The sequence below is a fragment of the Xiphophorus couchianus genome, chromosome 23, assembly GCF_001444195.1.
Source record: "Xiphophorus couchianus chromosome 23, X_couchianus-1.0, whole genome shotgun sequence".
Taxonomy (NCBI): Eukaryota; Metazoa; Chordata; class Actinopteri; order Cyprinodontiformes; family Poeciliidae; genus Xiphophorus; species Xiphophorus couchianus.
In genome coordinates, this window is record NC_040250.1 from 14,262,582 (window position 1) to 14,277,818 (window position 15,237).

Consider the following 15,237-nt stretch of genomic DNA (forward strand, 5'->3'; position numbering starts at 1 on the left):
GAAGCTACCATAACCTTTTCCTTAGCAACACTTTCAGCTATAGCTTTTCACGAATAGAAAAGTTTATTATTGAGTCTTGCTCTCTAAATGTTCTCTAGAAAGTGAAATCAAAAAATCCAGTCGCAGGGATGATTTTCATTTGTTAGCTTGTTCACGAATGATACGTAATGGTGCTGGAAATATCCGGGCCACTCTCTTGCTTCTTGTTCTCAAATGTCAATGTAACACAGTGTGAGTATAAACGCTTAACATTTAGTGGCAAATAATGGAAGGTGGACAAGGCATTTGTAGTGCTGACATTTTAGATCAGTGCTCATAATGTGTTCTGGGGAAGCTGTAAAACAGCTAATGTGTTAGACGGTCTCAGTGGCCTAGAATACTGCTAAATTAAGGGGGAAAGCAGACAGGGGAGGAAGGGAGCTGGGTAACAGCTGAGGGAAACAAAAAGAGCTAAGTAGGAAGGGGAAGAAGTACTGCACTTAGTGTTTCCCTTTTTATTTCAAATCTTCAGCTAAGAGAGCCACGAGAAGAGAGAGTTCTCCCCGGAAGAAAAATTGCCATTGTCTAGTGCAGAGACAGTGGTAAATGGTGCGTCATTTTGCAGTAATTTACAAATCGCGGAGTGGAAACAAAATTAGATTAAGTGGGTCTGTTGAAATGGACCTGCTAAACATCACTATTAATTATGTTGCTGTCAGGAGAAAAGAATATTTATTTTCATGGGAGAGAGTGAAATCATGCCATAGGTGACTGCTTTGGTTTTAGGAGAGTCATTTTTCATGTGCACATGCACATCTTAACAGAACAACAGGGAAGCACGGTCATTCAATCAAAGGCCCCTAACGTCTACATTATTGTTCAGGGCAATAAATGGCTTAACCTGACTTCTAGGTGAGAGGGGACAGCCGCGACCAATGTTGCAATGCCACTGCTGACATTAATCAGGGAGAAACTATTTGACATGCTCTGATTGGCCAGATAAATGTTGTGTACTTTACAAAAGCTGCGTGTGAGCATGTGAATAAATGTTGCCGATAATGGTCAGTGACATGACATTACTCACTTGCACGGCTCCTCCAAAAAAAAACAAACATAAAAAAAAAAAACAGAACTAAAAAAAATCTGAAGAAAATTATCAGCATGTTGTTTACAAAAAGTGCGAACATGCCCATACATTTCCATTTGGAACCGAATCGCACACCGCATGTGAAGCTAAGCTTTACTGTGAAACTGTGAACTGAAATAGGTTGCAAACTACTTTTATCATCTGAAGTGGCACTTGTGCAAGACTAGAAGTCACCAAGGTCAAAACTACATCAAAGACGACAGTAATCCCATTCATATAGCTGCATCCCTTTTACAAATACCTAGAGCACTATTTGCTTTATAGTGCATGCACAGGTGAATCATTACCTTAGGTTCAGGTAACCTACAATATTACAGTGTAATCTCAGATGAATAGAGCAGGATCACAGCGGCCATAGAAAACATGAATAAGATATATCTCTACATGGTACTATAGCTTCTGACTGAACAATTTTCATTTTATTTATTCAGACATATTCCACAATAATAGAGAATCTCATTGTCCACATGATATTTATGTTAAATGTCTATGATTCTCAGTCGTATTTCAAATGATAGTCCTAACTGTGTGAATGGGAGAAAACATTTTGACTGGGAAGTTGATGAGATCTAAACTTGCGACAATTAAGGCCTTTCACGAGGGATTTCTGGAGTCAGTGTGTGCAGAGTTGTTTTTTCTTCTACCTCTTCAGATGCACTCTGTCACTATAGAGAAAATCTGCCTTTATTCAACAAGTGGTACCAGGAGTGTAGATGAAGTAAATGTTTTTTATGTACACAGCTAAGTACAGAGTTTAGCTTTAGAAGTATGCTGGTTTGTAGGGCTGGACCTTTACAGAATCATATATTGTTTATCAATAAATTTCTTATGATAAGATTTTGATTTATTGTTGTCATAACAAATTATTTTTAATGTTTAAAAACATTAATAAGAATTAATGTTCTCAATTCCTTTCTGATCGATAAATATCAATACATTTGAAAATATGATTAAATGCAGTTACTGTGTGCATTTAGTTATGCAAATCACACTGCTTTATCTGTCTGGTGTCCTAAAGGAGTTCATTACATATTTCTATTTTTCAAACAGCAGCATTTGTCACAGCCACAGTCATACATAGAAAGAAGTAATAAATAGTTCTTACTGTCACTTTAATCATTATCACAGTAGAATCACAAAATATTGTGATAGAACTATAAGTCCATATCAACCACCCCTAGATTAACATGTAAAAATGTTGTACTTATTCTTTCACACTTCTTTTCTAGGAGCTTGGGAGAAACACAGAGTTTGCTTTGTGACCTTCTGAGGTCAAGCCCTTAGACAGCATATTTGGCTAAGCCCCTGTTCCACCTTCCATCTGCTTGCCAAGTTGTCCCCATGCCATTAGGGTCCTATGTGGGTACCCATTTGGGATAGGGTTGAATTAGAGTTAAAGAGAACGGGCCAAGTCCCCCTTTACGACAAGCACTGAGCATTCAGGGATGGGGGGGAGGAACCAAGGAGGGCATCTAGCAAGGCAGCACCCCAGGTCAGGCTATCTGAGGAAGGAGCACATAGGCAAACGCTGCATGGATGGCTCACTGTCTGTCCCTGGCAGCTTGTCATTTATCACTGCTGAGCAGCAACGTCAGGTGGGAACGTGATTAATTTCACTTTACCATTCTCAGAAATAAGCCCTATAAATCATCCTAAGCTTAGCTTGTGCACAGGCTTTACTTCTCGACCGATCTGACAAAGCTTTACCAGGTCCCAGCGCATTTGCTCAAGTCTTGCTCCTAATGTTGTAACAGTAGAGGTTCTGTGTCAGACAGACACATCATTGATGGGAAAATGTCCAGCAAACAACTGAGAAGCACCAAAGACAGACAGGCGGTAACCCGACTAACATGTACGCCGTAGGATGTTTATGGCAGCAAAGCACAAGCCAATCAAACATTATCAGCACTTTCTCTATAAATCTAACTGCTCCCTCATGTTAACATCTGTCCTTTCGACATGAGTGACAGGTGGAAAAAGAGACGAAGACAGGATCAAATGGAACATGCTGATGATGTGCACCTGTCAGCAGAGGCCATGGATGTAAAAAATTCTAGTTTATTACAGCCGTCACAGAGCGCATCACTTCTGATATGTCAGAGGTAATAAGGACACTCTGCTGATAGGTGGCAGGCTGCCAGCATGTCAGCCAGGCTCCCTGTTAGGAAAAGCTTTTCTATTAATTTTACAGATGTGCTGCTGTTTTGTGAGTGATTTTACTCATCTTTCACAAGGCTCCCCCACCCGCTCTCATTTTCACTCGCTTTGTCTCTTTGTGAAAGCTGACACTGACGAAAGCTTTCGCTAAAGTAGAGCAGAAAATATGCAAACGCAAGACCAGATGTGTTTTGATTAACCAAGCAAAGTGGATGACAGACAAATAAAATATTCTGAATTGGCATTAATTAGGTGTCAAAATTACATTTTTAAAAATAAAAATGTATAACAGAAATGGGAAATGTCCTCAAGTGAAGAGGGCAAAACCATGGAACAGACATTAGACTATCTGGTTGTTTTAGATAGTAGAATAATGATTCTGGTGCATTAGAAGCTAAAAATATGATATCCTTTGTACATGCTTAATAATTTATGGTAAGAAGTCAACAAAATAACTAAAAATATAATCAAATAAAAAAAAGTAGTTTGTTACAAGCAACTGCAAAAAAGGAGAAACAAATGCAAAATATAGTCAAACTAGACTTTAGTCATATAGTGAGATTTCTATTTTCATCCATACATTTGTGCATGTATACTTTTAACTTTTAACTAGCAAAAAAGAACTTTGGCTTTTCCCTTCAGGCATTCAGATTAATATTTCACTGAGAAATGTGTGCTTATGGCCCTGTGCCCACAGATGAAGTCCCCTGAAAGTGCACTCTTTTCAAGTCTTCCCTTGCGTAAATAACTCTAAAGCAGGAAGAAAAGCACTGAGTAAATGAATAGTGCGATATGGACTGGGCATGTGAGTTAATGATCAAGGCCAGAAAGGTTTGTTTACTTTTCCACGTTGGAGAGTGTTCTTCTTCTCCTGTTACATGGCTGTAAATTTAACTGTCTTTGTACGTAGCAAATGCAGTAGCTACATAACTTTTCTCCTCTTCCATATCTGCTTTGTGGAAGAAACAGTTCATTTTCTTCAGAAATCAGTTCCCATTTGTTTTGCAGAACTCCTCAGTTAAGAACCATTGGATGTCTGCAATGTAAACACTGTGGTTGTTTTCACAGCTCTCCTCGATGCTAATCTTTATGAACTTCACCTAGATTTTTCTTCAAGCTCCATCTTCCTCCCAGCCTTCAGCTTCTACATCACTATCACACTTGCTTCTCTGTTATTGGGATCCAACAAACCAATCACTGTGGACAAACCAATCATTCCCCCTGTGCCAGCATGGGAACGACAACTCTGTAGTTAAGTAACATTGCAAGACAAACAAGCCTTTCTTTTCTTTCTGACAGTTTTAAGGAACATCATCTGAACTCCTTGGACACACTTGTCTTAAATTTAAAGTTCTAACTTGCTTGCCGTAGTTCAGCATTTCAAACTCTCCTGAGCAGAACACCAATAAAACCTGCTGTCACACTGGCAGTTCTTGCAGGTGTGAAGTTGGTGAGGGATCGTGCTCTTGCCTGCGCAGTACAATCCCTACCTGTTGGCCGAGATTGCCAAAATATGACAGGCAGGACGTGCTTGTTATGCTTGTTATGTGCTCCTCTCAGGCAGGAGCAGCGAAAAATAGGATATGTAATAGATAGAGCAAGTATTGGCAAGGTTTTTGAGGCAAATTGAAGTATTTACAGAGGCAGACAGATTTGATGCCACCCTTGGTAAAGATGTGTGAAAAAGCTTTCAAATAAAATGATCTCTTATTGCAGCAGCATAACCTCACGTTGACAAATTCTGAAAACATCCAGCCTTTATTTTGATAATGTGTATTCAGTGGAGTAAAAAATACAATGTTATGAAATAATTGTAATAAATAATTGTTCTAAAAAAACTCACTAAACTATTTGATTGGCAGGAAACTCAGTAAACTATACTGTCCAACTCTCTCTTGACAGTAAGCCAGCATTTAGTCTTTTCCTGTGACATTTCAGAAATGTGACTCCAACAGTGAGAGGCGTCTTTGATCGTTCCTCTTTGTTCACCCTCACGTGTTTTCAATGTGATTTAGGTCTTGAGACTGAAGTGGCTATAGAAGAAGGTTGATTTGGTGTTTTGTGAACAACTTTTAATGTTTATGTGGTTTGGACTCAGTGTTGACCCATTTTCATGTTACTGGTAGAATCCAGCACATTTTTATATAAAATGTCTCAGTGTGTATAGTTCTTGAAGTCAAAGCGTGAAAAGGTTTTCAGAACCTTTGGAAGAAAGACACTCCCACAACATCACACATCCTCCATTGTGCGTACATCGGACATATGGGATACTTCATCACATATTCATCTTTTGTTTCATGCCAAGCACACCTGCAGTGTTTTTCTTTTCTTGCTGAAACGCTTAATGTTATTCTCCTCTGACTAAACTAAGTTAAAGCCCCAGTAGTGTCTGACAAGCTTCACATGTTAACGTATGTTATAGAAGAACAGAAAAGTACTTTCCCTGGCATGCTTCCCAAACTCCATCATGGCAAATATAAAGTGACTAATGGTTCTTCTGCTTACAAAAGATCACTGTGTGCTCCTCCTTCACAACATGTAATGTTTGAGTTCAAGATAGTGGGCAGTGGCTGAATGAAATTGGCAACAATCCACCTTAAAAGTAAACATAAAAGAATGACATTTTAAAACTCTTCAGCTGGATTTATTTATATTTTTAAAAAAAAGGTTTGTCAGGAGTGTCACCAATGATTTTGTTAAAAAAAAAAAAAAAGTTTAAATGGGATTTGTTTTTTTATTCAAATTAAAGGTTGTTTTTTGTTTTTGCATGACATTATGCAACTGCAATAAGTGTTTTCACGGATTTTAACCAGGTGTGCCAAGAAATATGTCTACGTCTGTAAAAGGGTACATTTCTGCTTTGTGTGCTAAAAGGGCACATTCTTGCACCTTTCTGTTCTATTTTCTTTTTTTCTGAGCATATTTTTATAGGCCTATAATTGATGTGTACATCTCTGTGGAAATCACTTATCCTCCAGTGAGAGTTTTCCCCCCTTCTTTAACCCCCTGATACCAATCTTTTTTAATTAAGTAATGACTTTCAAATGAATCTCAGATCATGTGTGAGGGAAGACACTTATCCTTAAAAGTATCTTAGACTTGATGGATTAATTGAGGACGAAGTAGGCCATGTGTCCTGCACATTAACAATCCATCTTTTGCTGCCAGGAAGAGGAGTGATGAAGACGTTAGGAGAGCTGCAGAGATTTTTCCAGATGATGGCACAGAACAAAAAAAAGGGGGTTGGACGTGTGGGCGTATGTATCCAACACTAATGTTACCTGCAGTTACTGTGACTTGACATGCACGTGAGGCTGCTATGAAAGAAGTGAGTCCATTTTCAGCAGCTCCCAAATCTATATTCACTCCCAACAATACTGCTCTTGACTCCCCAGCGAGCTCAACAAATGCCACACAATCAGCCCACAGCATTTATTCCTGCTCTAAACCAAGTGAGGCCAATCAATTGGCCCGCACTGTGGTCAGACCGAACCTCTGTCAAACCGAAATACAGACCCGGTTTCTCTTAAGAAAAGCGTGAACATAAAAAAGAAATCACAAGAAAGAGCGGAGGAGCTGAAGTGAAATGACGTGAGCGAAATTAAGGATTTTTTTTTTCTTCTGCACAAAAGATGTGAGTGTTTCCACTTTCATTTCCTCATCTTCAGCTTCTCTTTCTCTCACCATCGTGCGGTGGTGAAGAAGCCAGATTGCATGACTAAATAGTCATGTAGAGCTTACTCTATTTGATATTTATATTCCCATTGAAGTGTTCTTGTTCCTGAAGTTTTAATTGGGTGCTGATAAATAAATCATCCAGTCTCTTCCTCAACAGATGTGCGAATGAGCGTTATGCTGCATAATATCTGTCTGCTTTGCAGGTGTGTGCGCTCGCCTCATGTCACTGGTGTATGGGCTAAGATGTACCACCCGGACCCCGGTGAAAGCATAAATAACAAAGAGATGTGACAGCTTCTGAGATGGATTTCTCTTAACTGCAACGTGTTTTGTATGAATGTGTGTATTTGTTACATACAGTTCAAAAAGCCAATGTTGTTGTCACTTTTCCCATTTCCCATGTGCCCATTTTAGATATCCATTCCTTTCCATTTTTCCGGACACATTAGTGTCATGTGTGAAGGAGCAGACAGGTGCTTCTCTGTAACAAATCATGATGACAGTCGCACCAGTAACAGACCGTCCAGCAGTCACATTAAGGGATAGCCACACTTACAGGCCATGCTTAATTTGGCATGTAATCTTCTTTTTTACAGTTTTTTTGGATGGTGCTGCAGCTTCCTCCTTATAAACACCAAGCAAAGACGAAATCACAATAAAGATGTCTTCCGACAGGTGAAGAAGAAGAAGATAAGATTTTTGTCAGGTCAGTATCAACTGTGTTCTACTGTCATTTCATAGTATCCACAATGCTAAGGATCATAGAAGTCTCAGTAGCATATCTCTGTAGGAAGTAGTGTTGAATACTTCTGTAGTGAAATTCATATTTTTCATTTGTACTTTCTACAGGAATTTTGTGCAGCACTTTCACATAGTGCAGTAGTATTTCTACCACTTCACCTATTTTTATGTACTATGAAATTATAGCCACAAACGTCATAGTATTTTATTGGAATTTTATGTGATCGATCAACAGAAATTTGTTCACAATCCTGACACTGAAGAAAAATGGCTAACATTTCATTTGACGGGGTGTGCATAAGACTGTCATGACACTGTCTTAAACATGACATAAAAGGCTTTATAGTTCATTAACATGAAGGAGTCTTTATGAATGTCCATGACTGTTGTCATGAAGTGTCATTCAGTAAATAATGACACTTTTAATGCAAAGTTTCTCTAAAAGTTGCATTAAAAGTCCATTAAAAGTGCCAACTTTGCAGTATTTTGTGAATAATCACACTTTAATGCAAAGTTGACGTTTAATTGACGTTTAAAAATGAAAAAATGATACATGGTTTTTAAGTTACTTAGAAAAATCAAGTCTTTCCCTTCAGCCCACTTTACTCAGATAACCCTAACTAAAAAAAACAACCAAATGCCTCCAAAAAACAAAAGAGGTTGAAGTGTTTGATTCTGATGAGCATATAAAAAAAATGAAAACTGATTATCTCCAACAAATCTGCCTTAACTTCTACACAAATTGTTGGTCTTACAACTCAGTTAATTTTAATTTAAAATAGGAAAGACATCAAGCATTCAGAAACTTATGGTATCCCTACCTTGGCTAAGTAAAGGAAGTGTTTTCCAAAAAAATATCAACCTGCTCTAGTTGCTGAGCAAGCTCAAAAAATGTCTTGGACAAACCAAATAGGAAATAATTAACCTTCAATAATTTTGGGAAATTGTATGTTCATAGACAACTGTGTGAGACCCTACGTTTACTTGACTATTTTGTTAAAATATTGCATGTGTTGAGAAGGCAAAACTTTAGTGTAGTGCCAAAACGTTCAAGGAGTATTTATATTTTTAAAGCAAAATAAATTCATTATAAGCTGTTTTTCCTCAAAGTTTTGACAAATTCATATGGTACTTAAGGCATTAGCAGAATCTCATCAAAATTACTTTGATCATACATGTCTTGTTAGCTTCAGATTAATAATAAAATTCATGTCACAGTTCATTTTCTGCTTTACATGGCAATACCAACCTCATTTAACACAATATTCACAGGTTTCCTTGTAAACAAAGACATTGTTCCATAGCTGGTTTGTTGACAACAACAAAAACAAAACGATGGCATAAAGCTGACACAAAATTGCAAGGATGAGTATTCACACTTGGGTATTCAACTCTGACAGTTAGAGTTGCTTTTTCAGTGAAGCTTTAAATTGCACATTTGCTTTAGAACAGAACTTACAGGTTGCAGTCAGTCTGATACGGACTGAGAGGCAAACAAATACAAAGAAAATACCAGACTCTTTAAATATCCAACAAAAAAACAAACTGCTCACAAAATGCAAAGGTGTGAAAAATGGTTATCATATGGATAATGTGGTATAAATAAAGCATTATAGTCTTAATTGTTACAAACTTTCAAAACTGATGTAGTAAGACAGAAAGTTATGTTTGTTAAACCTAATATATTTTCTCCCCATAATTATTTTTAAGACTCATGTAATTTGGGTAGATCCAAGAATTAAGGGTCATAATTTTGGCTTGAGAACTGAATCTTTTAACCTCACATACTTTCATGAGCTCTATTTTCTGGAAGCACCACATTTCTTAAATGTGTAAGAAAAACCCTGAATGAACGGCAGTGAAATTCACCACAATATATTCACTTTTGTTAGGATTTCTGGAAGCATCATGCCAGAATTGTCATTTTCATTTTAATTGCAAGGTTAAGAAGAACAAATTACTAACATTTTAAAATCCTTCATATCTGTGTGCAACAATAAAGTTCTTCTTCACAAACACCTGCGGGCTCCTGAATTTTGTTGAAACATTGACAGCTGAATTCAAAATGCAAAGTTACTCCACATTGTCAATGTAGCTTGCAGAGTAATTTCCTACACACATCTTTTGCTCGGATTAAAAATATGGAAATGTCTCAGACTACACCAAAGTTTGAAAAAGTAATTAATTTTGGAGGAATTAACTTCTCCAACTTATACACTGTAGCAGAAAATACAGTGTACCGTTTAATTAGACTATTCTTGTTTCCTGGAAAATTTAAAGTAAAACACTGAAATCTATTTGCATACGTGAATAACTTGTATTGGTGAGAGAAAGTATGTATGTGTTCTTTGCTCTTTTTAAAATACTGGATATAGCTCCTTTGTGTTTGCTGTGGACTGTATAAATGCATTTGAATAGAAATTATGACTGCCTTATTTATACTAAGGAGGCTCTCTTTCTCACTTAAACCAGCAAGGACACGAAGAAACAATATCTACTGCGGTCCTTTGGGTGTTGTAACCATACCGATAATAAGAGATATTGTCGCACCAGATTAAAATCTCACTATGATGTGCAAAGATCAGACAGAACATGAATAGTCCTTGCAGGTCGAGATCTTCAGGGCTGCAGACTACCCATCATGCATGAATGATAATCCCCAAACTGTTTTGACCATGCATAAAACTTCCCTAGAATATAGATGTGCTGAGAGTATGAGGCATTGTGGTGGCAGTAGTCATAATGTATTGATGAAGAGGCTCCCACATTAGCTGAGGTTGCTTTGTTATACACAATTTGAAGCAGAATCGGCCACCCTGGCGTCAAACCTGAATACAAACCTCATCTTGCAAGCAGCACTTCAACCAGGGTATTGCACTTGGTGGCACTGTACTGCTGCTCTGCCTTTTATCACAAGGATATCTTCATGTAGCTTCAATTTTAGATAGATAGGGAGAGGAGAATGATGGAGTGCCAGAGTTTCTCCCAGTGTATTGTAAGCCTGGTTGGCTGCCAGGCTGTACTTGCTCCCCTGCCAGGCAAAACCCTGTTTGTTTTTTTATTTTAATAGGTTTATAAACCAGTACCAGTGATAGCAAAGACAGTTTGAACAGTATCTTTGTTGAAACTGTTGAAAATGTCTTTGTCAGCGCTTCCAAAAGAGCCACAATGCCAGCCAATAATTTTTTTTTTCATCCAATCAGAGTATTCCTTGCAAATCCTGCATTTGCCTTGATAAATAACCAGTTAATCAAATAAAAAAACAGTTAATCAAACATACTGCACTTAGTTTCAGACATTATTAAACAAACATTTGGCTTTAGGAAGGCACAAGAAACTTAAATACTTGAATTTTGTACCCTAACATATTTAGTTAAGCATATAAATGTGCTTACGCCATTTTAGAAAATATTATTGAAAATATTTATTTTTTGGTCACATTTATTTTACTTTTAAATAAGACCAGCATTGCATAGCTTGTTTTAAGATTCACTAGCTGATTACTTAATTAGAATGTTAGATTCTACAGTAGGTTTTTAAGTATTGCCAATAATGGTTTCTGATAACAAAATCACACAAAAACATGATGGGCTGCTGGTAGACTGCTCTAGAACTCCTACCACTGGGAACAGCAACCTGCCTGCAGTGCGGGGCTCAACGGCAAGTCCGTTTGGGCATGCTGTTTGTGTCATGATGTCCTACAAAACCACACAGGCTGATTTGCAACAAATTCTAGTTGAGGAATGGCTGCTATTCCACAGTCATGTATGGCCAAGCTGGTGAAAAGCATGAGGAAGAGGCACCAAGCTGTTGTGGTTTGCAACATTTCTGCCATAGAGTAGGACAGGGTGGTGTGAATGTGGACATATGGTTTGATGCTCATGGGAAAGTGCAGCTGACGTAGTAAGTGTGGTGAGGATGCATGGAGGATAAATCTCAAGGGTATGGGAAGTACTAGGGTAAAAGCTGGTGAGTACTAAAAGCAACATCATTATTGCCTTCACACTTAAGGACTTTCTGCAATCCAGGCATACTCTGATACGTCATCTAACTCAGAGAAAGCATGCCATTATCTTACTCTCATCTCAAGGCACCAAAATAAATCCTTTAGACCCTGCGAGTTGGATTGTAGGATCATTTTGGATTGGGTTTGCTCCCCACTGATGCGCTCAGATCCCATTAGATTTGTATCTCAGAATTTAGGAGGCCAAGTGAATAACTCAGTCTCTTTGTGGTTCTCTTTGAGCAGATTCTAAGTATTTTTTGCAACCCCCATCTACTCCCCCTGCTGCCCTTTGGGGTGTTTCTACGATGCAGAAATACTCACACCATGTGGGAGTGAAGAGATTTATATATATTTACTTACACATGATATAAATAATTTTTTCATCAGGAGCGTTATTGGAGTTCTTTCTAGGTTGAAGGTAATTAGCTTCAATGAGTTATCATGGATACATGTCTTCCTTTTGAACTCTGAGTTCTTGGGTCTTCATGTTTGTGCAACTCTGTGTGTAGGTAGAGTTGTAAAACGCAACAAGGCGTCTTGCCAATAGCTAAGGGCAATATATAAAAAGGCATGTACGCATGCTGTTTACTGCAGCCTCCCACCATGCTTCTCTGACTTTAAACTTCCAAACACCTGGAGTCTCACATGAAATGGCCTGCTTGTGGAAGTGGGCAGTGGTCCTCGAAAGATAAAAACCGGCCTTGTTGTTAAAAGCCAAACACTGCCAAAGGGCTCTAATGAAATATGGCTACATGCTGGGTATACCCAGCCAATGCTTATTTAACAATGAATATTAAAACAGTGCAAGTGCAGTAGTGCTGCATGTTCCCATCAGCGGCCAATCCTACATAAAGGAAGCAAACTGGTAATTGGGTGGGTTTTAAATAGTCTCTAGTGCTGTGTCCTCAAAGAGGTACAACAGAACTGGCAGAAATCTTTTTTACACTTTGTCACATTACAATAACATATTTTAGTATGTTTAATTTAAAATGGATGCAAGAGACCAACTAAGAGTAGAATTAAAAGAAACATGTTTCTTATTAACAAAAATCCTAAAATTGTGGTGTGCATTTGTTTTCAGCTCTCTTAGTATGAATACAGCTGTATTGTGGAGAGTTCAGATGTTTCTCTGGAGAACATTGGAGAACAAGCATCATCATTAAGACTAAGGAGAAAACAGTGACATTTAGAGATAGAGATGTTGTAACCATTTAATGAAGAGTGATAAGAAAGCCATGGCAGTACTTATTTGCAGTTAGGAACAAACCATGTAGGGAACACAGCAACCATGTCAATTAAGATGCTCTGACCAAATGAGACTAGATATAACGTTTTTTTTTTCTCCGAAGAGTTTTTGCGGCGCTAGTGGCTCGTATTTTTTCCACAGTAGGCAGGCAGGAAGGAGGGTGAGGAGAGGGGGGAAGACATGCGGTAAAGGTCATCGGGACCGGGAGTCGAACCCGCGACGTCCGCGTCGAGGACTAAGGCCTCCAAACGTGGGGCGTGCTAACCCCCTGCGCCACCACAGCATGCCCCTAGATATAACTTTTTAAGCTAACATGCAAAATGCTTTGAGACCATGCACAATATTAGTTTTTCACCTCAAAGTCTATTAACACTAAAGGATGGAGTTAAATAAATGTGAAAATCTGTATATCATTTTCCTTCCACTTCACAAATATGCTTTTGTTTGTGTTGTGCTGATGCATTTTCCTAATAAAATGCAATGAGGCCGGTGGCTGTAAGGTAGTAAATTGTATAAAGTAAAACAGATGTGAATTATTTTGCACAGTAAATGATGTTGTTTTTGTACCTGAAACTGGAAATATAATAATTTGGATTAATAGAAAAAGAACTAAAAAGATTAAAGCAATTTTCAAACCCTGTCCTATTCATGCAACTGATGAGTCTCTAACCATAACCTTTTAAATAGAGTTCAGAGTATACAAAATTGGCATTGTGACACAAAGAGAGGCATGAATATATTCTACTGAGAAAACTTAAGAAAGTAGAAGATGACCTGATTTCTCCACTGAATAGAGCTTAGTACAAACACAGAGTTTAATATTTAATGTCTAATTATTGCTTTTTTCTCTTTTAATCTAAAATTAAAGAAAAACAGGTCTGAAATGAAACTATGGGCATTTTAAGAGGTCTATTCTTTATAATAGACCTATTTTTTGGCAGAAAGATTGCAGCTTTTAACGTTTCCACCAGGCCAAGGTTGTTCCAATTGTAATTTAGTTGGCTCTTATATGATGTTTAATGTCTTTAAAGATGTGGCCACTCCTCCTGTGTTTCATTGGTAGGGAGAAGGGCTGAGGGCTGTGCAATGTTGCTCTCTAGTCCATTTTAATCCAAACTAAACTTAAATAAAAATAAAATATCTCACTATGATTTTTTTTTTTTTTTTTTGCATATTCCTTTGATGGTACAACCAACACTAACACATTAGAATTGACAGCCCTCATGCCTTACAGCAAAGATCTGCAAATGTATTTTAAATGGGCAATTTAAAATACAGACAAACAGGACTATTTTCTAGCGCAATCATGTAATTATGTCACTTTCAGTTGTTATGAAAATGCTATATGTATCATATATCACTTACAAGAAATTTGACTTTGCAATTTAACGCCTTGAAATTGGGCATCTGTCTCTTTAAGAAGTTCCCGCTCTTTCCGACAAGTCATCACATCAACATTCCTCTATTAAATGTTTGCAAATGTTCATCGAAGCACTGGATTGAGAAATAGTCCTTAGTTAGTTTGAAGGAGAGTTGTCAGTTTGACATAATACTGTCTCTTTAAACACTCTCATTGGTACCCACACACATTTTTACAAATTTTCTTCAAATTTAGCATAAACAAAAAGATTTGTATTAATTCATTACTGGTAATGTGTGTTGTTTAATTTATCATATGATTTCAGTTTTAGTTTTTAATTTTTACCTTTGGTTTAGAAAAAGTCTTAGAAAATAAAGTAACATATTTTATGACTGTCAGATTTAACTTAAATAACAAAAAGATTTTAATAAAATAAGTTGAGTTTTGAAAAAAAAAACCTAAAGCTTTTGGTCATAGCTACTATGAGAAAAAAGAGATTGGACAAACCCACACCTTAATAGAGGATAAAAAAGAAAGAAAAGCTCAGTTGTGGGTTGTCCAGTTGTTCGTCTCTTTCTGTGGAGGTCATCGTGGCTCATCACAGGTGCCCTATCCCGTACATGCTTATTAATTTAAAATCATTTGCAGCACCTCGAGGGAAAGATAAATGCCAAGTGCAGAGACAAGGTGGTGGTGAAGCCATAAAAACTATTAGAAACCCCCCTTTTCCTAACCCTTTGGTCATGGCCTCTTAATAACCTTACACTGCAGAGGTAAAGCCGAATCATGAAGGAGTAAGGTATTTCTCTCTCTACCTTTATCTGCCTTCTAGGCTGTGCAGCTGAATTAAGGACAGACGGGAAAACATCCACACACACACGCCCACACACACGCCGGCAACCATTACGCAAAGTTGTGTAGAA